Genomic DNA, 24,701 nt, shown 5'->3' on the forward strand with positions numbered 1-24,701 from the left:
GATGGGGGGAGATCTTAAGTAGATTTTTGATTCTGTATTTACTCAGGATAAGGACGTAGATTCATAGAAGTGAAACAACGGTGCAGCGAGGTTATGGATCTATATAGATTGCAGATGAGGAGGCGTTTGCTGTTTTGAGGCAAATTAGAGTGGATAAATCCCAATAGCGCGACAAAGTCTCCTTTGTGGGAGGCACGTCGAAAAAATGCAGGGGCGATAGCAAATATCTTTAAATCATCCTTAGCTACCGGGTAGCAAATGTTGTTCCACTTGTTAAGAAAGGCTGTAAAATATATCAGAAAGTTACATGCCAGTGAACCTGTCGTCAGAAGTAGGAAAGCTATACAAGATTCTACAAGAGACAGGGTACATGAGTATTTAGATATAATGATTAGGAATAGTCAGAGTGGCTTTGAACGTGGTACATCATGTCTAACCGATCATATAGAGATTTCCGAGAAAGTTTTCGGGAAAGCATATGAAAGCATTGCAGTGGATGTTGACTACACGGACATTAGCAAAGTATTTGACAAGGTTACGAAGGGAAGGTTGGGCAAAACGTTACAGTCGTTCGGGATAAGGTAGTAAATTGGATTTGACGTGGAAGAAGCAACAAAGCAGATGGTTACCCCTTTGATCGGAGGCCTGTGACTAATGGAATGCTGCACGAATAGACGATGAGTCTGTTGTTGTTTGTCATCTATGTCAATGATCTGAATGATAATGCTGTTTTGTGAACCAGGATATTTGAGGATGACACCAAGTTTAGGTGTACTCGTGAACGGAAAGGATTCTGTCAGAGCTTTGAACGAGATCTGGGACAAATGAAAAAAAAAGAAAATGGAATTTAATGTAGGGCACTAAAGAGTGCAGAAGAGCACAGGGACCGGTGAATACACATCCAAAATTTATTGAAAGCTGTGGCACAGGGAGATAGGCTCAGAATGGCAACTTTTTTCATCTTGGCCTTCAAAAATGAAGCTATTGATTACAGGAGATGGGACGTTACGTTGAAGTTGTATAAGGTGATGGTGAGGCCTAATTTGAAATATTGTGTGCAGTTTTGGTCACCTACCTACTTACGGAAAGATATAAATATGATTGAATGAGTGCAGAGAAAGTTTATAAGGATGTTGCAGGGCCTGGAAGAATATGTGAGAAGGAAAGTTTGAATAATTTAGTACTTAATTCCTTGAGATGAAGAAGAATGACGGGAGATTTGGGCCATACAAAATCATGACTGGCATGTATAGGGTAAAGTCAAGCAAGTCTTTGTTCCACTGAGCTTCGGTGGGCTACAACTAGAGATCAGGTGTTAAGAGTGCAAGGTGAACAGTTTAAGGGGAACATGATGGGAAGCGTCTTCACCCAGAGGGTCGTGAGAGTGTGAACCGAGCTTCCAGTGGTTCATGCAAGGTCTACGTAAACGTTTAAGAAAAGTTTGCATATGTTCGTGGATGGTAGGGGTGTGCAGGTCTATGGTGAGGGAGAAAGTCGATAGTACCAGGCAATTAAAATGCTTCAGCATGGAACAGATGTGGAGAATGTTCTGTTACTAAGCTGTTATTTTCTATTACTCTATGACTTCAAGAGCAGCGTGAACTTGTTGCACCCGTATCTAAAGCTGTGAAGTGGTCGTAGAGTTTGGTCATGGCTAGAATTATCAATTGCCTAAGCAAGGCCCTAGACCGCTACAATTTGCTGTCTTTACAACAGGAATACAGCAGATGCCACCTCACTGGCTCTGCATTTGTCCTTTTAGTACCTGGATGGTAGCAATGCACCTGTCAGGCTGCTGTTTATGGAATACAGCTTAGCGATCATCATAACCATCAATTCTAATCAGAAAATTCCAATACCTAGACCTCTGTACATCCTTTTGCAATTGGATCCATTATTTCCTCACGGCGAGACCATCATAAGTGTGGTTCAGAACTAATTTCCCCTCGCTGACAATGAACACTAGTGTACCTCAATGAATCGTGCTCAGCCCAAGACAGCAGGGCTAGACACAGATCAAACGTCATTTATAAAATTTCTGATGACACAGTTTTTGTTGGTAGAATGTCAGATGCTGACAAAAAAAATATACAGGTATAATATCGCAACAACAACGTTACAGTCAACGTCAATAAGGCCAAGGATATGATTGTGGACTCAGGAAGGGGAAGTCACGGGAATCCACACCATCATCCAGGGATCGGCATGGAAAGAGTGAACAGTGTTAGGCTACTGGGTTTCACTATCCATGAGGATCTGTCCTGGGTCAAAGGCACGAGAACAGCTGTATTTCATTCGGATTTTGAGGAGACGTGGCATGTCCCGAAAATTTTTACCAAATGTCTTGAGATATACTGTGGAAAGCACCAACTCTACTATGGCCACTTTCCTCACCAGCATTGACGAGACAACCAAAAAGCGATGCCTCCAAAAAGCGACATCCATCATTAGGTATCCCGATTACCAGCGATATGTCCTCATCATATTATTACCATCAAATAAGATGTGCAGGAGCCTAAATAGAGACACTGAATTTCTGGAACAATTTTTCCCCTCTGCCATCATATTTCAGAAAGGACCACGAACCAATGAACATTAGCTCCTTATTTTTGTTCTCTTTACAGAGTTTAATTTATTGCTTTGTTTATTTTGTCAAGCGTTTCAATGCACTGCAGTGATAATAAAGTTATTCTGATTCCGCTTTTAAGTGATGATATCATGTGAGAGGCTGCCAGTCAAAGAGGCGCAATAATGCACAGGAAAATTAAACGGCATGATGTCCCGACGAAGCAGAAATGTAGGAGAGGCAGAAACAGAAATAGCAACGTGGGGGCTGTGTAGTAAGTATACCATGGCGAAGTTTCAGGGCGGAAACCCAACTGAATGCTCTTCATATAGACCAATCTTCTTACTTAATATTGATACTAAAATCTTATCTAAAGTTCTGGCTCATAGGATTGAAAGTATTTTACTATCCATCAGTTCTGATGATCAGACTGTATTTATTAAAAATAAACATTCCCACTTTAATACTCGTCGTATATAATATGTTATCTATTTTCCTTCGAAGGAGATATCGGAATGTGTGATATCCCTAGGCGCTGAGAAGGCTTTCGATCGAGTTGAATCGAATTACTTATTTAAAACCTTAGAAAAAATTGATTTTGGAACCCAATTTCGTTCAATGGATCAAATTACTTTATTTATCTCCCTCTGCTCTGGTTCTTACTAATTTTCAGAATTCTAAATCATTTGAACTTCAGCTGGGAACCAGACAAGACTTTCCTTTGAGCCCTTTGCTCTTTGATCCTGCCTTAGGAACTTTAGACATTGCTTTTCGAGAATCTGGTGATATCACTGGCATTTTAAAGAGGGGTTCTACCTACAAGGTTCTGTTCTCTGCTGATGACCTATTGCTTTTTATTTCTCATGTCGAGACTTCGTTATCTTCTGCACTTTCTTTACTCTCCTGTTCCAGCCAGTTTTCAGGATATAAGCTGAATTTACATAAGAGTTATCTTTTTCCTTTGAATAATTCTGTATCAATTAATGCTAACCTTCCTTTTAACATTGTAAGAAATCAATTTACTTATTTGGGTTTAATAATTGCTGAGAATTATAACACCTATTTAAAGAATATTTTCTTATTCTACTGAATTATGTAAAAAGGGCACTATCAAACTTGTAGCCCCTCTCGTTATCGTTGATTGGCCGAATTCAATCTATTAAAATGAATATCTTGCCTAAAATGTATATACCTTTTTCAGCCTTACCCGTTTTTATTCGTAAATCCTTTTTTGATTCTCTTGATTCTATTCTATCTTCTTATATATGGAAAAACGAACATTCTCGACTAAATAAAGTTCATCTTCATAAAGCTAAAAAGAATGGAGGATTAGATTTGCCCAATTTTAGGTTTATATTTTAGGTCAATATGCGAAATCTTGCATTTTGGTTATATTATATTAACCGTAAGGACTGTCCGGAATGGTTTCTTTAGAAGCTAGTTCTGTTAATAGATGTTCTATCATTTCTCTTCTTGGATCCCCACTTCCCTTATCTTTAAGTAAACTAACTAACAATTTGGTAGTTAAACATACTTTGAGGAGCTGGGTACAACTTAAAAAATACTTTGGTTTATTGAGATTTTCTCTTCCAAGTCTCATTTTTTTCTAATTATTTTTTAAACCTCTATGACCGATCTAACTTTTAAATAATGGGATAGATTGGGTATTAAATGCTTTCAAGATTTGTTTGTTGGGGTAGTCTCTTTTCCTTTGAGCAATTGTCAGCTAAATATAGCTTATCAAAATCCAATTTTTTCGATATCTACAAATTAGAGACTTTCAGCTATCTCAATTATATACATTGCCTAAAAGTCCCGATAAGGACTTATTAGATGTAATTTCTGATTCCAAACCCTTTCATAATGGTTAAATATCCAATATTTACGGCATGTTGCTGGGAATGAGAAATGCTCCTGTCACGTACCCCGTGACGGGTTAAAGAAACAGCAGAAATGGCAAACACTTTCGAGTCTGTTATTGCTATTAACTAATGATATTTATTAGTAACTATGCAATACAGTAAAATAAATGCAGATATATTAAACAGGTTAAACCGGCTTTTCAAACCTAGTGGTAAATGGACGCAGTCTTGCGATGATGACGTAAGTTCAGTTCAGTTTGTGGTATTGAGGTGATTAGAGTTGGAAAGAGAAAGAGGTGTGTAGGTCTTCAGGTGAGCTGGTGCCGTCGATCTTCCCGTTGTCCTCTGAAATCCTTTTCGAAGTCACCGACTGTGACCATATCAAAGGCGACCGTTCTTCTGTGGTGGAATTATCAACCCAGGCGAGGGCTGGACACACAAATAATTCTCTATCGGTCTCACCTTTTCCATACTGCGAGAAACACTGATCGATTTCCCCGAACAGATCCTCCAAAAACCCACGTACCTGTGGGCACAAAAAAGCTCGGCCAGCGTGCAAAACAGTGTGTGTGTGATTCTATCAGCTGGCCTTGTATTTATCTCAGCATGCTGAACACCAGCTGTCCATCAAGCTGCTCCGCCCTTCTCTCTCTGTAAGAACTAACAAACAGGCAGTGTCCTTGTAGAAATGTAAACATGCTTCCGAGAAACCATAACACCATGTTCCAAGCATTCTTCGCCTCTCTCTCTCTTATTAACAAGATCTCTGTGTTGGACAACTCCCTCTCTCTCTTTCTTTTTAAGAGCACAGTTCGTCGGGTCAATTCAGGACCCGCCACACTCCTTTAGATAAAATTTAAAATGTTCAGAAACAAGATTTACAGACTTCATTTTCTGAGGAAACTTGGAATGAAACTTTAAAATCGGTTAACTCTTCATCTTCAAGTGCCCACCACTCTCTCTCACGATTTAAAGTGGTCCATAGGGCCCACACGACTAAGGATAAGCGATCTTGTTTTTATTCGGATATATCTCCTTATTGTGATAGATGTAACAATGGAGAAGCTTCACTAAATCATATGTTTTTGAATACATACATTTGAGAATTTGAGTATATACATGGTCTTGCACGGTGTTTGATAAAGTGCTAAACAGGAAGTATGCTGGAAAAGCACAAGGTATCTGAGGGCAGGCAATGAATCACGGCGAACTGGATAGCTACCAGGACGTAGTGAATTCGAATAATGGTCCTATATTATATGAATCCATGTCTTTGCTATATAACTCTATGCCTAGCCAGGAAGTGAATAATGGCAACATTGGTGCAGAGATAGTCTTCATATCGGACACTGGTATTCGAAAATGCCTCCTGGAAACAGAGCACACAGGATAGGGGAAGACTCATACCGTTGTAACAATTGTTCCACTAAGACTGGAGATATGTGAGAATATTATGCATACATGGTAGAGACTTTATTTTTAACCTATGCCCTTTGCCTATAAGTATTATATGGATAATTAATGCCAGATTTTGAAATATCTTTTGCAGGCTAACAGTGAGGTAAAGTATATACATTAACCATGTTTGCGGATAATAGTTCTTTTAATTTTGTAGGGTAGTTCGCTTGCAGGCAGACATTTCTTATTAAATAAGTGAGGAGAAGTAAAAAGCTATCAGGGCATTAATGAGGGGGGCGTGGAAACTTACTAGGTTTGTAATGAAGATTAATAAGTAAATCTTCAAGGAAAACCTAAAAAAAAATACATCAGAATTTTATTCGAAATACCTCGATAAAGAAAAAGATGAAGCTTGTGTAACGTCGTTCCAGGTGATCAAGAGATTTACCGAAATTCTGACTATAAGTATACAGTAGGGAATTGTAACTACTGTTCTAATAGCTAGTAGTGAGGTTATATGCAGTATAGCTTTGATCTCGATATTTAATTCAAATGCATTCCCTTTGTATCTAGTTCATTAAAATCTAAGTTGATCCCTTTGTTATCACTTGCAATGTGAGTACAGAATGAGCTACTGGGCTCTGTCCTCTTTCCAATTTCAGATACTTCCATTATAGTACAGAATATTCCAGACATTTGAACAAAGAAATATTTGGTCCATCTTTCTCTTATGCGATAGTCCAGAAACAGAGGACATGGTTCAATAATGCGTCAATTCAAGGTGGAGTGGTAGCTACAAAGTCTAATTAATATCAATACTTATTTCCAAGACAGGTTCAGTACTCGTTAGGACGGTTTGAGCCTTTAGCTGTATTACTTCGAGACAATTCCGAATAACTGCAAACAGGAAGTAACGGCAGTCCGGTTCGCCGACATTGCACTACACTAATTGTCACTTCTATGGCAGGCATATTTTCAATGAGCAAGTTGTCCGTTTCCACTGCCGAACAACCTATCCATCTATTTTCCACTAGTTCCTTTTCACATATCATTTACACCAGCTTCTTCTACTTCTTCTTCTTCTTCTTCTTCTTCTTCTTCTTCTTCTTCTTCTTCTTCTTCTTCTTCTTCTTCTTCTTCTTCTTCTTCTTCTTCTTCTTCTTCTTCTTCTTCTTCTTCTTCTTCTTCTTCCATTTCCTGTAGTTTAGACACATCTAGGCGTATTACTGCCCTTCGCAGTATGTATAATTAGTCACAGAGTTTCAAGAAACTCAAATTCTTGAATATACACTCGTCGAAGGTAGAAACCAAATAATAAACTTTTTAATCAGATGGTGCTTTTCTTGGTGGCCAAACAAAGATTTAACAGAAAAAAAAACAAAATACGTTTAAGTCAGACAGCCTCTTGAACAATATGCTTCTCTCAATTTTATATCGATCACTACTCAACAAAGCATGCTGAACTATCTCTGGACTACCACAGTCACATAATCCAGTAGGATGACTTCCTATTACCTTTAAGTAATAGTTTAGCCCACAATGCCCCAACTAAAATCTTGTTAATCTCACAATATTTCTACCATTGAAAGAGGAACAGTCTGAGACCTTTTTGCACCAGCTGGAATTTATTTTCACATGATATTAAAGCCTGGATTTTTCCTGTAACTTGCCCTCTAGATCAATATTTGTTTAACTAGCCTACCAAACATATTAGAGAAGATACAATGCTACAACGGCGTCTCGTCTGCCACATGGATAATCTGGAAATAGATTGCCGACGGGGTTCCGGTGACGTAATCATCCAGAATGCCTGCCTAAATTAATAGCTCCTCCGAAAAAATGCATATTCCTCCCCGTTAAAAGGGATGGAAACAAAAAAAGTGCCATTGCAGAGCCTGTAGACGAAGAAAATACAGAGAACAGCTCTCCTACACAAGCACATGATGGCAAAGTTAATGCTGACCGTCATTCAAACAAAGAGGGCAAGTTCAGCAAAAGTTCTGGAGGAGATACGGGGCTTTGGTAAAGACATAAAATAACAACCAAACGATATTAAATCTGAGCTCACCAACGCTAATCAAAATATAGCGGGAGCAGAGACACGAATTGAAAACTTGGAAGATCGCGTTCAAAATCGGAAACAGGTGCTAAATAAGATGATAAAATTGCTGAATCAACAAGGAAATAAACTACTTGACCAAGAAAAGAAGTCTTGACGGAGGAATATAAGGAAATATAATGTTCCCGAAGGAACGGAGAAGTCGTCTATGTGGGGTTTGTGGAAACGTTACTGCGGGACAAGCTGGAGATTCCCCCGACTACGTAACTTGACATCAAGAGAGCAACCGGACCTTCGCCCCGAGACCCTCCGGAGATAAGGAAGACAAGCCATGGTCAATAATAATCAGATTCCTCCTCTACAAAACCAAAGCAGAGATCTTGCGCAAGGCCTGGGGAAAGAACAAGGTATTTTTGAACGAGAGATTAATGTATTTTGATCACGTTTACCTCCCAGCGAACCTACACAAACGTAAGGAGTATTCTGAAGAGAGGCAAATGTTAAAACAGAGAAAAATTAGTTTCCAGACTCCGTACTCTGCTAAGCTTCGAGTGTTTTATAAGAACGGTACATGCCTGTACCGGACAGTGGAGGTGGCGCTGAAGACATGAAGAACAGAGTACTGTCCCTCAACGTGATCACACTGAGGGAAAGCCTGACTGAGCAGCTATCCCGCTCCACCTGGGAAATGGTGGAAGAACCGAGAAAGCAGGGTACAGGAGAAGAGCAAGAGAAGAATATCAGGGAGAGACTGCGAGTTTTCAGAAAACAGCCCTCACCCCCTCCAGAAGAGATATAAGGTTTGACTAATCTCAAAAGTGATGATAAGCTAAATAGAAGCCAAAATATATGATACGATATTTATCCCAAGAAATACATGTTACAATGTGGATTTTCTATTACTCTATTATTTTATATTTTTTTATTCATTCATTCACTCCTTTTCCCACACCTAAATGAGAATATATATATGGGAGGAATACACAGGGAAGTCTTTTCTGCGTAATGGACATGGATTTCTTCACTTACTCTTATGGGTGCTCTAGTGGGGCCCTCAGCCTATAGGTACAAGGGTCGATCCCCCACAGCTAGAGGTTTCCTTTCAGCCCAGGGTCATCTATTAGAGACCTCAGCCTTGGAATTGCACCTTCGTTACTTTTTTTTTTCCATTTGTGCTTCTTTGTGCTTTCTTGTTCAGGAGTTGATCGGCTAAATTCAGGAAGCTTTTGAAGTGTTTTAAAAAAATAACCCTATATTCTAAAGCTCCAGGGAGAAGCATAACCCAAATTGCCACATACCTGAATTCACTAGAGTTACACACTTCAAACGAAGAGCAAAATAGAACGATGACTACTGACATAAATGAAGCTGAACTAAAAACTGCAATTAGTAGGGTTAAATTAAGTAAGTTACTAGGATCAGAAGGTTATAGGGCAGAGTGGTATAAAGAATTTAAAAATGAGTTATCTCCTGTTTTACTGCCCACACTGAACTGGGCTCTAAAAAAGGCGCAGCTGGAAGGAGGTAATAACCTCATCTACACCGAAAGAAGGCAAAGATAAAATGGAATGTAGGACATTTAGACAAATATGTGTTCTTAATGTAGATTATAGATTATTTACCTCCATCATGACCAAACGATTGTAAGAGTTTCTACCTACACAGAGGGATACGTAATGATCAGATAGGTTTTATATAGCAATAGTGATAAGCGTGGACGCTAAAACGGCATTTGATTTGGTTAATTGAAGTTTTCTTTACAGATTTTTACATAGATTTGTTTTTCATGACACAATTACTAAGATTATATAAGCACTAGATGACAATCCCACTGCTAGGATTAAAATCAATGGATATTTATCAAATAGTTTTACCGTAGAAACGGACTCGAGACAGGGCTGTGCGTATTCACCGCTATTCTTAGCATTATATCAGGACCACTAGCGCAATACATCAGACAAAATGAATATATCAGGGAAATACTAATAACGGGATAGAGCATAAATTGGCTTGTTACGCAGTTGACATTTGATCTATCTAGGGCAAACAACAGACCCTTTACCTAAATTGATGCAATCCTTTGAACAATATTGTCAATTATCAGAATACAAGATCGACATAGATAATACCCAATTACTTTCATATAGCTATAGCCCTTCAAGAGAAATTGAAAGTAGACATCCCTTGGCATGACAGTTAGAGTTTTTCAAATACTTGGGCATCATCACGCCAAGAGGTTTGGCAAAATTATCAGAACGTCTATATATAAAAAAAATAAGGAAAACATAACAAGATGGAGTCTAATTCCATTCTTTAGTCTCAGTTGAATGATTGAATCCATTAAAATGAATATATTGCCCAGACTATTATATCTCTTTCAGACCCTACCAACAGAGATTAACCAAAATCAATTCAATGAATGGCACAAAATGTTATCAAGATATGTATATATATATACAAACGTATCTATATATATATACACACACACATATATAGCAGGGTAAAGGACCCAGATCTTGTCTCAAACTTTGCAATTAGCCAAGGAAAAGGAAAGATGGGGCTTACCTTCTCTTAGAGATTATTATTTTCCAGCACAGTTGAGAGCTGTGATATGTTGGTGCAACCCATCATATGACGCTCAATGGAAACAAAATTGAAGAAAGGATTCTTTCCATCCCGATACAGGCAATTTCGGCTGAGAACAACATACAAAGTTATATAAATACTATTGAGAACACATGGGTGAAATGGACTCTTAAAATATGGAAAAATATTATAAAAGAATATAAAGTAGAGGGAGATATTGTAATTCTTAAATGGTGTGCATATGACTCGGATTTTTCGCCAAATAAACTGGATGCTAGATTTAAGGACTGGACAGCTAAAAGAATAACAGTTCTTTGTAATATAATGAAAGAAGGAACACTGTTCAGTTTTGAAATGCTCAAAGAGAAACACTTATTAGAAAAACAAAACTTTTCTCGGTATTTGCAGATGAGATGTTATGTTATTCGGAGGGTGAAAAATGTAACTGAGGCAAGTACATGCTTGATAGAACTGTTTAGAAAAGCATATAATTCAGATAATGGTAGTAGAATCATTTCAAGCGTGTATATGTATGTGTCAAATCTTAAAACACACTCGACTTCATACATTAAAACAAACTGGGAGAAGGTAGGAGGGATAACTATATCTGAGGAAGAATGGACAATAGTATGGAGGTATCAATAGAAGTGTACCAGTTCACAGAAATGGATGGAGTTTGGGTGGAAACCCCGATAAGATATTTTGTTACACACTCTCAGAAATCTCATTATGACAGTAACCTCCCTGTTTGCTGGAGAAAGTGTGAAAATCAAAATGCAAACCATTATCATATTTTCTGGGATTGCCCCGTTATCAAAGACTATTAGAGTGGGATACGCAATTCCCTACGAGACATTTTTAAATGTGAAATACACTTAGAAAATAAGACCATATATTTTGGGTATATACCTCAAGAATGGTTGAAAAGAGATAAATATTTATTGAATATACTGCTGGTGGCTGGTAAAAAACAACTCTTACCAAGAAATTGTTATCACAGAAGAGTCCAACTTTAAACGCATGGATGGTAATTACCATGGATATTCACAAAATGGAAAAGATAACAACATTTGTCAATCATAAATTGGAACAATTTCATTCATACTGGGAAAAATAGTTCAAATACATAACACCCCATAGTTCTGATTTTATTCTCATTGATCAATGATTATGTTGTAAAAAAGAAAGATCACTCCCTACTTGTACATAGTTTTCCTTTTGTTTGTTTTTTTCTTTTCTTATCTACAAGTGCATATCTCAGATAAATACTTTGTGGAGATTAGTGGCAAACATGAATATATATAAAAATAATATATTATATATATACATATAGTATCTGAAAAACATCTAATGGAAATGTTTGTATAATGCTGAATTAAAAAAAAAATAAAAATAAAAGGAGAATGCAGACTGCATTCAACGTCAGGATTGCATCCAGTCTATATGCTTTGAAATCCATACCTACTAGCTGTGCCAAGGTAACTGATCAAAAGAGAAATTAGACCTCGACACGCCTTTATCGTTGACTTTTTCAGTTGCAGCCGAGTTAGTAATATTTCGCAGCAATATCACTTCCACAATCACCTTCAGTACAGCTGAATCACAGGTCTGTGCGTTTAGCCCCATGATTTACTGTTTTACGCTTATGACTAATTAAACGTTCACCGGTTTATCGGTGATGACACCTCTATTGTTGGCTGAATCGAAGATAGTGACGAATCGGTCGATAGGAGGGGGGTTGAACGTGAATAAAAAAAAATCTTTCTTATATGAACTGCTTCTATGAAACATTTCGCCAGCAAAAGATGACGATTGCACAATCGATTCACCCTATTGGAAAGGAGTCCAGTCGACTCAGAAGAGTCAAAGGTTATTTAAAATAATGAATAATTCAGCCGTAACGTCGATAAAGCTGTAGATGCAATTCTCTCCACTCCAATCACAATACCTGCTCAATTCTGCTCTGTGACAGTGTTGGAGTGAATCTGCATATTGAAGAAGCAATAGTTACAGAAAATTAGCGGTTGACTGTGCACAGGATAAACGCTGCTCAACAATATAATTTTATTACTTGTCACCAGGATGCGATTTTGGAGCTATCATGGGCAAGGCACAACACGACCATGTAGAGCATCGAAAGCGATTATGATACTTCTGTGACCAGGATTTGCACAGTGGAGAAAGGTGAATGAAGAGCAGAGCATTCTAGAAAATAGAGAGTTATGTCTGATCCAGGGAACTGAATTCATACACTCTCTTCCTCTTCCAGGCAGCAGAGTGACACAACAATAATGCTGCATCCTCACAAGTTCAAGGACTCTGTGTTCGCAGTGCAGATTTTGCTCTTTCTCATTTTCACTGCATGGATTCCCCCAGTTTATTCCACTGTTTTCTCAATTTTATATTCACGTCTACTCTGATTCCCTCGAAATCTGTCATAAGATACGTTAAATCTATGTCCATTGCACGGTATGCAAGTTAACAGGCTAGAACTTGTTATTTAATGAAAATCGGTGGTACACTCTGGCAGTCGGGTGCAGTTGATGCTAAGATGGAGCAAATTACATGCAAGTAATGTAGCATCAGTATTCAAAAATTGGAACGTCATGTTATAGCTGTACAAGATGTTCTTATGACTATACTTAGCTTTGACGTGTGTGGCTCTGAATGTCACAATATAGAAAGGGCGTGATTAAATTGAATAGAAATTAAATAACTTCTAAATAATTCTTTCACTTCACTGCAAGCTTTGTATGGTCAATGATTGCGGAATTCGAGCGCGCGCGTGTGTGTATCTGTGTGTGTGCGCGCGTGTGTATTCCTTCATAGACTGTGGAGTGACCGACTACACTGGGCAAGGATTTTTTGTTTTGTTTTGTGAATAAGTGTGAGGTTATCCACTTTAGGAGTAAGAACAGGAAGGCAGATTACTATCTGAACGGTATAGAGTTGGGTAAGGGAGTAATACAAAGAGATCTCCGAGTCCTTGTTCATCAGTCACTGAAGGTGAATGAGCAAGTGCAGCAGGCAGTGAAGAAGGCTAATGGAATGTTGGCCTTTATTACAAAGGGAATTGAGTACTAGAGCAAGGAAATCCTCTTGCATTTGTACAGAGCCCTGGTGAGACCACACCTGGAGTATTGTGTACAGTTTTGGTCTCCAGGGTTAAGGAAGGACATCCTGGCTGTAGAGGAAGTGCAGCGTAGATTCACGAGGTTAATTCCTGGGATGTCTGGACTGTCTTATGCAGAGAGGTTAGAGAGACTGGGCTTGTACACGCTGGAATTAAGGAGATTGAGAGGGGATCTGATTGAAACATATAAGATTATTAAGGGATTGGACAAGATAGAGGCAGGAAATATGTTCCAGATGCTGGGAGAGTCCAGTACCAGAGGGCATGGTTTGAGAATAAGGGGTAGGTCATTTAGGACAGAGTTAAGTAAAAACTTCTTCTCCCAGAGAGTTGCGGTGGCCTGGAATGCACTGCCTCGGAAGGTAGTGGAGGCCAATTCTCTGGATGCTTTCAAGAAGGAGCTAGATAGGTATCATATGGATAGGGGAATCAAGAGATATGGGGACAAGGCAGGAACTGGGTATTGATAGTAATTGATCAGCCATGATCTCAAAATGGCGGTGCAGGCTCGAAGGGCCGAATGGTCTACTTCTGCCCGTATTGTCTATTGTCTATTGTTTTGTTATCAAGATTAGTAGGAAACATTCTAACGGGAATGCAGAGAATGACGTTTTAGTGACATGTCGCACTGCATGGGTTTGAATGCTTGAAACGCTTTGTCATCCAGCAGCATTTAATCTGGTGCTGGGCAGTTGCAAAGTAAATTTTCAGCAACGTCCCTGAATCCCTTTCGTGCGATTTTCTCCCGTGGCGTGTGGAAGCCACCTCCCCTGCGCGGTTTTCCCTCAAGGATTTCACCAAATTTTCGCGCAAAACAGGTTAAATTTGAAGGTGGTCCGAGACAGTTAGTATTGAAAATTGGTCACTTGCCACACATTAAATTGGCCGTGAGCTGCTTTACAGTCCAAATTCCTGTTCATTTTTGGGTAAAAGTTTCTATTGATTACAGTTGCGCAGACCAATCATTACTCAGACAAACGCCACAGCTCACAAAGAAACACTGCACAACTCACAACACGAGTAATTGATGTTAGTCGGTCAAAATACCTGTCTAGCATAATGGCTGAAGTAAAGTATTTTGACCAGACGGTGTCAGTGTTGAGCGGGTGAAGATTTATTTTCAATGATCTACCGACTTCCTTCTATGTTTACTGTTACAGGTTGTAACTGTTGTAACCCCCTGGGTCGCCTCAGGCTCGCTCAGCTCGTTCTGGTCTAGGGGGGAGCAGCCTTCGGCCCCGCCAAACTGGGTAATCAGCTTGTGTGGATGCGGTGTGATGTCCCCGCCTCGCCAAATAACAAACAGGACAACATATGCGATTAAATGATTACAGATTATAATGATTAATATAACTAAGTAATTAATAACGATACAGTATACATGAAGGAAAATAAAATAAAGAAAAGGTGTCAAACTTATCAAAATCCAAACCACTTCGTGCACAACCGTTGGAGGTCAATTACTGAAGTCTTCTCGCCACCATTCAATCCCCTCGAACTCCTCACTCGCGGCTCAGGACCACCCGAAGTGGTCAACCAAGCACATCTATATTCGTCTCCTCTCCAATGGGTACCTCCTGGTCTTGTACCCCCGCTTGGGGTCCGTTCCTTGCCCAGTTTGCAGCATCGCGTCCTCTCTCTCCCTCTCACCCCCTGGCGCCGATCTCCCCAAAAGCCCCCAACAATAGTTTACAGACTCAGAAGAAACAACAACATTAATCCCAATTGGTTTACAAAGGAATGCAATTCTCGTTATCAGTAAATTTAAACCAAACCAGCTTCCAGCACTGTCTCGCAACAAAGAAGCATTCCTACTTTTAACAAAACAAAGACACCATTTTGATTAACATACGCAGTAGCAAAGTAAAAGAAGAAATCCCCTTTACACTCTCCCCCCACCAAATATATACACAGTGTTATTTTTGGAACATTGACAATGTAAATGTAGTTGTGCAGTATAGAAAATAAACACTGTCTCGCCATGTGAATGTCGAGCTTTTAACCGAACTGCAGTATCCATTTTTCTATAATCTTCTATGCTTGCCTGCTGCAATATGTCCATAATTGAATCTCAATTTTCTGCAGTTTGCAGCAGATTTCTATCATTCTCTGTATGTACAGAATGTAAGGTATGAAGCAAAAGCAGAAGCTTCACAGTCATCATAAATAACCAAGGGTGCGGGGGTGGGGGGGGGAGAGAGAGAGGGGGGGGGGTGGGAGAGGGAGAGGGAGAGGGGAGGAGAGAGAGAGGGAGAGGGAGAGACAGAGAGGGAGAGTGGGAGAGAGAGAGAGAGAGAGAGAGAGAGAGAGAGAGAGAGAGACGAGAGAGAGAGAGAGAGAGGAGAGAGAGAGAGAGAGAGAGAGAGAGAGAGAGAGAGAGATTGGAGGAAGAGAAAAGCGTTAGTTGGACAAATTTGATTTTCAGTACCCCGCATCAGTAGGGCTGCATCTTTATTTCCCTATAAAATGTTAATGGTTGATGTAATGTTTTTGATGACATGCTGATTTTTCGCAAAATTCTAAGAAAGTAGATGTCCGGTTCTTTTTTTTCTAATGATAATTACGTGCTGGAATCTAGGACAGATCCTCTGAAATCGTAACGTCTAGGAAGTTAAATTTGGTGATCTTCTCCACCTCTGATCCCACGATGATGATTGGTCACGAATCTTTGACTTCCTCAATAGATTTTCACAATTTAGAATCACAACCCGCAGGCCATACCCATCTTTTTGCAAATTTACCTTGACACTAATGGCGCTATGGTCAATAAATGAAAATATTCCTCCAAACAAAGTTCTGTCACCTGCCGTCTCATTTCCTAATACCGGATCAGTGTTAGATACTCACTGGTAAAGACTTCTACCAACTGATGAATAAAACTTGCCAGAACACATCTGACAAATTCTAGCCCATCTACGGGTTTTTACAGTATGGGATCCCCAGTCAATATGTGGAAAGTTAAAATCTCTTTCTATAATAACATATGCCTGCGATCTCTTTAAAAAAAATATATTCTAAAACCCTCGGTCTCTGTGCGGTCTGTAATATAGCCCCATTAATGTGATCATACTTTGCATTTTTCGCAGTTACTACCATTAACGCCTCACTAGATGAGGTCTCCTGTGTGACCAAACGGAGTAGTGCTGTAACAATTCCCCGACTAGTAACGCCAACTGTCCTCCTTTAATCCCTCCCCTCTGTCACCTTTTAAACAAAGACTGAGCTGCCAGTCTTGCTCCTCCTGGAATGAAGTTTTGCTAATGGCTACAAAGTCATAATTCCAGAAGTTGACTCATGCCTGAGCTCATCCTCGTTTCCTGGATACATCTTGCATTGAAATATGCACAGCTCAGGACACTAGTCGCAACATGCTCAGTCTTTTTATTACTGACTTTGTCTGACACCTTACCAGCATGTGTTTCCACAACTATCCTCACTAACCTTTCTAGCACTCTGGTTCCCAGATCCCTGCAACTTATTTTAAACCCCACCGTGCATCATTAGCGACCCTTCCGGCTTCGACAGTGATCCGCCCTCAAGTTCAAGTCGAAACCATCCCTTCTGTACAGATCCCACTTTCCCTGGAAAAGAGTCCAATGATCCAAAATCATATGCCCTCCCTCCTACACTAACTCATTAGCCACTTTTAAAAGTATAATCTTCCTATTTCTGACCTCACTAGCACGTGACTCGGGTAGCAATCCTGTGATCACAACTATGGAAGCCTTACCCTGTGGCTTAGCACCTAACTTGCGGAACATCATCTGCAGAAACTCTTCACTTATCCTCCCTGCGCCATTTGTACCTACATGGACTACGAGTTCTGGCTGTTAACCCTCCTATCTGTTGATGCAGAGGATTCGATCTGACAGGTCCTTAAACGGGCACTTGGGAGGCAACATACCAAACTGGAATCTTGTTCTTGCCCACATAAATTCATTTCCATTCCCCCGAAATGAGGAATCCCCCATAACCAGAGTGCGCTCCTTTTCCCCCGACTTTCTGAGCCACAAAGCCAGACTCAATGCCATATACTCGACTGCTATGACTTTCCTCTGCTTACCTCATCTCCACAGCAGCATCCAAAATGACATACATGTTGCTTAGAAGTCTGGCCACAGGGGTACACTGCAGTGGCTCCTTAACCGCTCCCATTTCCTGATGTCACCCAATTTCCTATGCCCTGCACCTTGGTTATAAGTACCTCTCTATATGTCCTATCTATCATCTTTTCAGCCTCCCCAGTGATCCAAAGTTCGTCAAGTTCCAGCTTCAATTACTTAATGCAGATTTTAGAAGATGCTGCTGATTGTACTTCTCGCAGTTTATTTTTATTGGGGAAACTGGAGGTCACACTGCCTCCCCATATTGCGCAAGAGGAACATTCTACAATCCTGCCTGGTACCTCTACTGTCCTAACGAAGGGAAGAGGAAAACTTCACCTAGAGCTTTACTTCTTTGTTTTTGTTCTCTCTGACTGAAGCGCTCAAAGATGTCAATAAAGAGCATCCTAGTGTTCCAGCAGTTAGTGAGGAGCCAATGAAATGACAGCTACTCTTGATCAGTTGTGACGGTAGGCAAACTGAAGTGGAACCAAGTCGCTCCTCCGGGAGGAGCTGATATGTTTCATCACCAAGCTATCAGCGTAAACAATAGAGCTTGAATGATTGGTTCCTGCTTGAAATACCTCAGTACATCACCAACATTGTCACCAAATGAATGCCGTTCAATTGTTACGAAATTGAATCTGTACACTGCTTTCTTCAGATTAATGGAAAATATGAAAGCGTATGTGTGCTTGTACAGGTCGGAATGCACATGCGTGTCTATATGAGTGTGTGGTTTGCTATTGCTTTATGCATTTTGATGTACTGTGCATGCAGCATGTAATATAACTTCTTGGACTTCCGTACTAACGAATGCTTTGCTCTGTTAGAAAAGTGCTCTTTCTGATATGCACGCTGAATTAATTTACTCCTTATATCGTCACTCCTAAGTATTGGGGGGTCTTAGTGAAGGGCGGTAGAAGGGATTCTTTCTAGCTTGACCATTGAACGCTACTTCAACTTTCTCACGTGCACGTTAAAGATCGGGGTTTGCACCGTACATGAGTAATTCAGTTAAATTTAAACTTTAAATAGGAAGCCGTGAAAAATAATCTTCATTGAAACTCGTAACATTTAGAAAACCATTGTGTAGTAGTTTTTCTCTTTTTATGCTTATGGAAGCCATCTCCCCTGCGCGGTTTTCCCACAAGGATTACGCTAAATTTTCGCGCAGAACAGGTTAAATGTGAAGGTTTGTCCGAGAAAGTTAGGATTTAAAATTGGTCATTTGCCGCACATCAAGATGGCTGTGTACCGTGAACTGATTTTACAGTCCAAATTCGTATTCATTTTTGGGTAAAAGTCTGTTGTTTACAGTTGTGCGATCCACCATTACTCAAAAAAACGCCGCAGCTCACAAAGAAACGCAAAGCACAACTCACAACAGGAGTAATCGATGTTAGTCCATAAAAAAATAACTGAAAAGCATAATGGCTGAGGAAATATATTTTGACTAGACGGTTGTCGGTGTTCAGATGTAAAGATTTATTAACAATGAGCTACCGACTTCCTTCTATGTTTACAGCTACAGGTTGTAACAGTGTTGTATCTGGAATAATAACAATGCAAATAACTTGAATCTCTGAAAAGTTTCAATGTAAAGGTTGTGGTACGTTTATAACATGGAAAGCATGAATTATATTGATTTACAAGATTCCTTAAGATTGTTATAACCGGGGCTGGTAAGGGCGAAAAGCTTCCAATACCTATAGGATGTTCTCCCAATTTCGAACATTTGAAATCGCATTTGACAGCCAATTCCAGCTCCTGGCATTCACGCGTGGCTTAGCTCCTCACCGCTTCGGAATCGTTTAGACTGACAAGAGAAGGGCAAGGCGGGTTACTATCCCCTTAAAACCAATTGCTTCGGTCAGATGGGGCATATTCGCTGTGGTTGCTGGCTCATCCATGAGCAGGAAAACAGACTTCAGACCTCCGCTGCTATAGCCACTCATGGGGAAGTCATCGGGAGTAAACCCTGACGGAAACATCCGGAGATACAGACCCTTATGGCAGTCTTACGTTGCTTTCAATACTGACTGGCAACTCCTGCGAAGCTGTTGGTACCAAAATGCATCGGTCTCCGCCATTTTTTTTTTGGATTGATCAGTTGCTTGGAGATGCGGAGCTTGTTATATAGGTAACAGTTTGCCCTCCTTATTTTACCACGCAGGCTTGCATATCTAGACAGCTAGGATGCAATATTTTGGTCAACTCTGCCCGACGGAGACCTTTACCTCATTTATTTGCACATAATTAATTCATTGTTATTTCGCAATGATATTAACTTCGATTTCAAATTGATATTAGAATAATTTCAAAACTATATGAACATATTTCAAAGTTATATTAACATAACATATTAAAATCCAAATGTGCGGCAATAAAGGCCACATGCACGGGACCATTTCACTTACTGTGCTACCACTAAGCCGTGCAGCATAGATAGAACAGTTTTAGTTTAAAATCGGTAACATAAGACGATGCCCCGAAATCATTTTGTGTACAGATAACTGCAAATCGGAGTGCTGCTGGACCATTTGTAGGGCATTAACATGCTCCTCGCTTTTCTCAAACTTCAAAATGCATTTATCATCCATTACATATATGTCACCATATTATGATTCATTATTCCAGGCGGAATACTCAACAAATCCATAGTAGAATAATAACCATAATAGAATCAATGAATGACTGCATTGACAGGATGTGCAAATAGCAACAAACGGTGCAAACAGAAAACGAATGGAATAGTATAGTAAATAAATCATCAATAAATGTCGAGAATGTGAGAAAATGAGTCCGTATGTTATGCTAATATTTCAGTAATGGGACAAGTGAATTTGAGTAAAGTTATCCCTTTTAGTCCAAGATCCTGGTTTTTGTGGGGTAATAGCTGTTTCTCAATCTGATGACGTGAATCCTGAAACACATGTACATTCTTACTAATTGCAGCATTGAGAAGAGAACTTGACTGCGTGGTCGGGATCTCTTACGATGAATACTTCATTCCTGCGGGAATGCTACATGTAGATGTGCTCAATGGTGGGGAGGTTTTACGCGTGATGTACCAGGCCCTATCAGCTACATTTTGTAGGATGTTTCTGTTCAAAGGTATCGGTCTTTCCATACCAACGTATGAAGAAATTAGTCAACATACTCTCCAATAAACATTTATTGATGCTTGTCGAAGTTTTAGATGCCAGGCCGAATCTTTGCAAACCCTTTAGGAATTAAAGACGCTATCGTGCCCTCTTTGAAAACTCCACTTACGAGCTTTGACCAGGACAAGTCTTCTGAAGTGACCACACCGAGGAATTTAAAGTTTCTGACCCTCTGTTCCTCTTATGCTCCGATGAAAAATGGCTCTCGGAACTCTGGATTCCTCCTCCTGAGGTCCATAAACAGTTCCATGTTCTTGATGACATTAAGTAAGATATTGCTGCTGTTCCAACAGTTAGTCATATTTTCCTTTATATATATATATATATATATATATATATATAGTTTTGTCACCAACTTTGATTTAGCCTACAACAGTGGTGTCGTCATGAAACTTGAATATGGCGTTGGAACTTTTCTTAGTCAGTTGTAAGTGTAAAGCAAGTAAAGCTGTGGACTAAGCAGACAGACTTGCAGTGTTTCACTGAAATATTCTAACATCCCTATCGATAATTCAACATCGTAAGAATATTGCTTTCCTATTTTTTTTCTTTTACTAGATCGATTCCTAGATATTTCCGCTTTCAGTCAATTGTGTTTGTCGTGATGCTAGAAGGCAGGAGCTTTTATCTTTACATGTACCGAAACCATCGGATGTCCTTTACTTTTGTATGATCGTATTCCTCTTACTTGTTGATAGAGACTTTCCAAGAAGAGCAACCTCCTTATCCACTTAAAATTCTTTCTACCTTTAAATATTTCAACGAAATTCCCAGTGAACATGATCCCGTGTAACTCCCCCACCCCATCTCCAATAGACCTTTTATGAAATGAGATATCAGAGTTACGAATATATTCTCGGTGATTTGATTCCTTGTGAAATACTTCCATTGAGCTCTGTATGGTCTTTGCCTCTCGGCTACCCATTGTTATTTTGAGGGAAGAAACGTGTGAGTTGTCCTTTCGCTGTTGCCTTCTGCATATGGAGAATCCCATCCCTCCTGAATAGGAGATTTGCCAGGACAATACGAGGAAGGTCGAACGTGCTATTTGATTTCAGAGTCAAAAAAGACTAAAATTAATGAGCTGCAATACACTCCATTCTACAGCTATGAAAAAAATAATGTACCAATACATATCCAGAGCCAACTGCTCTTCATAAAACTAAGAAACATCTAGTAATTATTTAAAGTTTCTAATTCAGAAAAGATTGTAAATTTATGACGCTGCAAGGAAAGTGTTATAATTCAATTTCAATTCTTTTTTAGTTGATTTCTTCGTAGCAAAGTGACCAGCTCAAACACTTTAGAGTGCCGCAATCACTAATCTGAGTTCAATTCCCGGTACTATCTGTAAGTAGCTTGTACTTTCTCCAGTAAGTTAATGGGACTCCGCCAGGGGCTGCGGTATCCTCTCACATTCCAAAGACGCAGAGAGAGAGTTTGTATGCTGCGTTGTCTCGCAAATCTGGCGCCATTTGTTGGTTGCTCGAAAACAAATTTGGACGGTGTTTTGATGTTTCGATGTATGGTATTTGTGATAATAAAGCAAAGGTTCTCACGTCTGGAATCCTGACTAGATCAGCCAATAGGCACTTGTAAAATTATTAGCTTCAGTTTCTTGCAGAGCAAGTGCATAGACCTGAATTTACTTAACACCACAGTCTAGCAAAATCCGAAATGCAGTCCAATTGATGCGGCAGAACTGCCGTTTCGTTGGAGATAATAACAACTTGAACTGGGTTTTGGAGGGAGGGAGTTGCCGGATGTCTTTATTTCAAATATCTTGAAACATGACAGAACTTACAGTGGCATGCAATGTTTAGGCACCCCGGTCAAAAGTTCTGTTACTGTGAATTATGAAGTGAGTAGAAAATGAACTGTTCTCAAAAAGTCATAAAGTTAAAGTTGAAACATTCTTTTCAGCATTTTAAGTAAGATTAGTATATTATTTTTGTTTTGTACAATTTTAGAGTGGAAAAAAAGGAAAGGAGTACCATGCAAATGTTTGGGCATTACAAGAGATTTGAGCTCTCGGATAACTTTTACAAAGGTCTCAGACGTTAATTAGCTTTTTAGGGCTATGGCATGTTCACAGTCATCATTAGGAGAGACCAAGTGTTGCAAATTTCAAAGCCTTATAAATAACCTGACTCCTCAAACCTTGTCCCAACAATCAGCAGCCATGGGCTCCTTTAGGCAGCTGCCTGGCACTCTGAAAATTAAATGCCCACAAAGCAGAAGAAGGATATAAGAAGATAGCAAAGCGATTTCAGCTAGCCGTTTCCTCAGTTTGTAATGTAATTAAGAAATGGCAATTAACAGGAACGGTTGAGGTCTGGAAGACCAAGTAGAAATTTCAGAGAGAATTGTTCATAAGAGTGCTAGAAAGGCAAATCAAAACCCCTGTTTGACTGAAAAAGACCTTCAGGTAGATTTAACAGACTCTGGAGTGGTGGTGCACTGTTCTACTATGCAGCAACACCTGCACAAATATGACTTTCATGGAAGCGCCATCAGAAGAAAACCTTTCCTGCATTCTCCCCACAAAATGTAGCGTCAGCAGTTTGCAAAGGAACATCTAAACAAGCCTGATGCACTTCGGAAACAAGGCCTGTGGACTGATGAAGTTAAAATAGAAATTTTGGGCCGCAATTAACAAAGGTATGCTTGGAGAAAAAAAAGTTGCAGCATTTCATGAAATGAACACCTCTCCAACTGTTAAGCACGGTGGTGGATCGATCATGCTTTGGGCTTGTGTTGCGGCCAGTGGCACGGGGAAAATTTCACTGGTGGAGGGAAGAATGAATTCAATCAAATACAAGCAAATTCTGGAAGCAAGCATCATTCGGCTTGTAAAAAAGCTGAAGATAAAAAGAGGATGGCTTCTACAACAGGATAATGATCCCAATCACACTTCAAAATCGACAATAGACTACCTCAAGAGGCGTAAGCTGAAGGTTTTGTCATGGCCCTTACAGTCCCCCGATCTAAACATCATTGAAAATCTGTGGATAGAGTTTAAATGAGCAGTGCATACAAGACGGCCCAACAATCTCACAGAACTAGAAGTCATTTGCAAGGAAGAATGGTGGAAGTCCCCCAAACAATAATTTAAAGACTCTTAGCTGGCTACTGAAAGCGTGTACAAGCTGTGGTACGCGCCAAAGGGTTTGTTACTAAGTACTGACCATGCAGGGTGCCCAAATATTCGCTTCGGGCTTTTTTCCATTTTTATGTTATCTTGAAACTGTAATCGATGAAAATTTTAAAAAAAGTAATCTTGCTTTAAATATTAAAAAAATGTGCCATATTTAACTGTATGCCTTTTGGCAATCAGGTGATCTTTTGCTCGTGAATCTTTTATTGACAGTAACAGAAATTTGGACCGGGGTGCCCAGACTGTTGCATGCCACTGTAAACTTTGGCAAACAGGAAGATCACGCTTCAGCTGAAGGTAACTAAAAGAATTACAATTAAAATGGTATAGTAGTACATGGTAAATAATTAAACCTCTGTGGTCTTCGGGATTAATCAGATGTGTTCGATTATTTTATTTGTTAATTAGTTAACTAAGTGGGTTCACATGACAAGAGACGATACTTTTCAATCTCCTCAGTTGACTGTTAAGCACTGACGGACTTTTCTAGTAAGTGTATTTTCAAAGGTTCAAAGGTCATAATTAATGACTGAGAGATATATACATATACACCCTGAGATGTTTTTCCTTCACAAACATCCACGAAAGCAGAGACGTGCCCCAAAGAATGAACGGCAGTTATATGTGAGAAACCCAAAGTCCCTTCCAAGCTCACTCCTTCCGTGCGTAA

Source organism: Hemitrygon akajei, chromosome 10, assembly GCF_048418815.1.
Source record: "Hemitrygon akajei chromosome 10, sHemAka1.3, whole genome shotgun sequence".
NCBI classification, from domain to species: Eukaryota; Metazoa; Chordata; class Chondrichthyes; order Myliobatiformes; family Dasyatidae; genus Hemitrygon; species Hemitrygon akajei.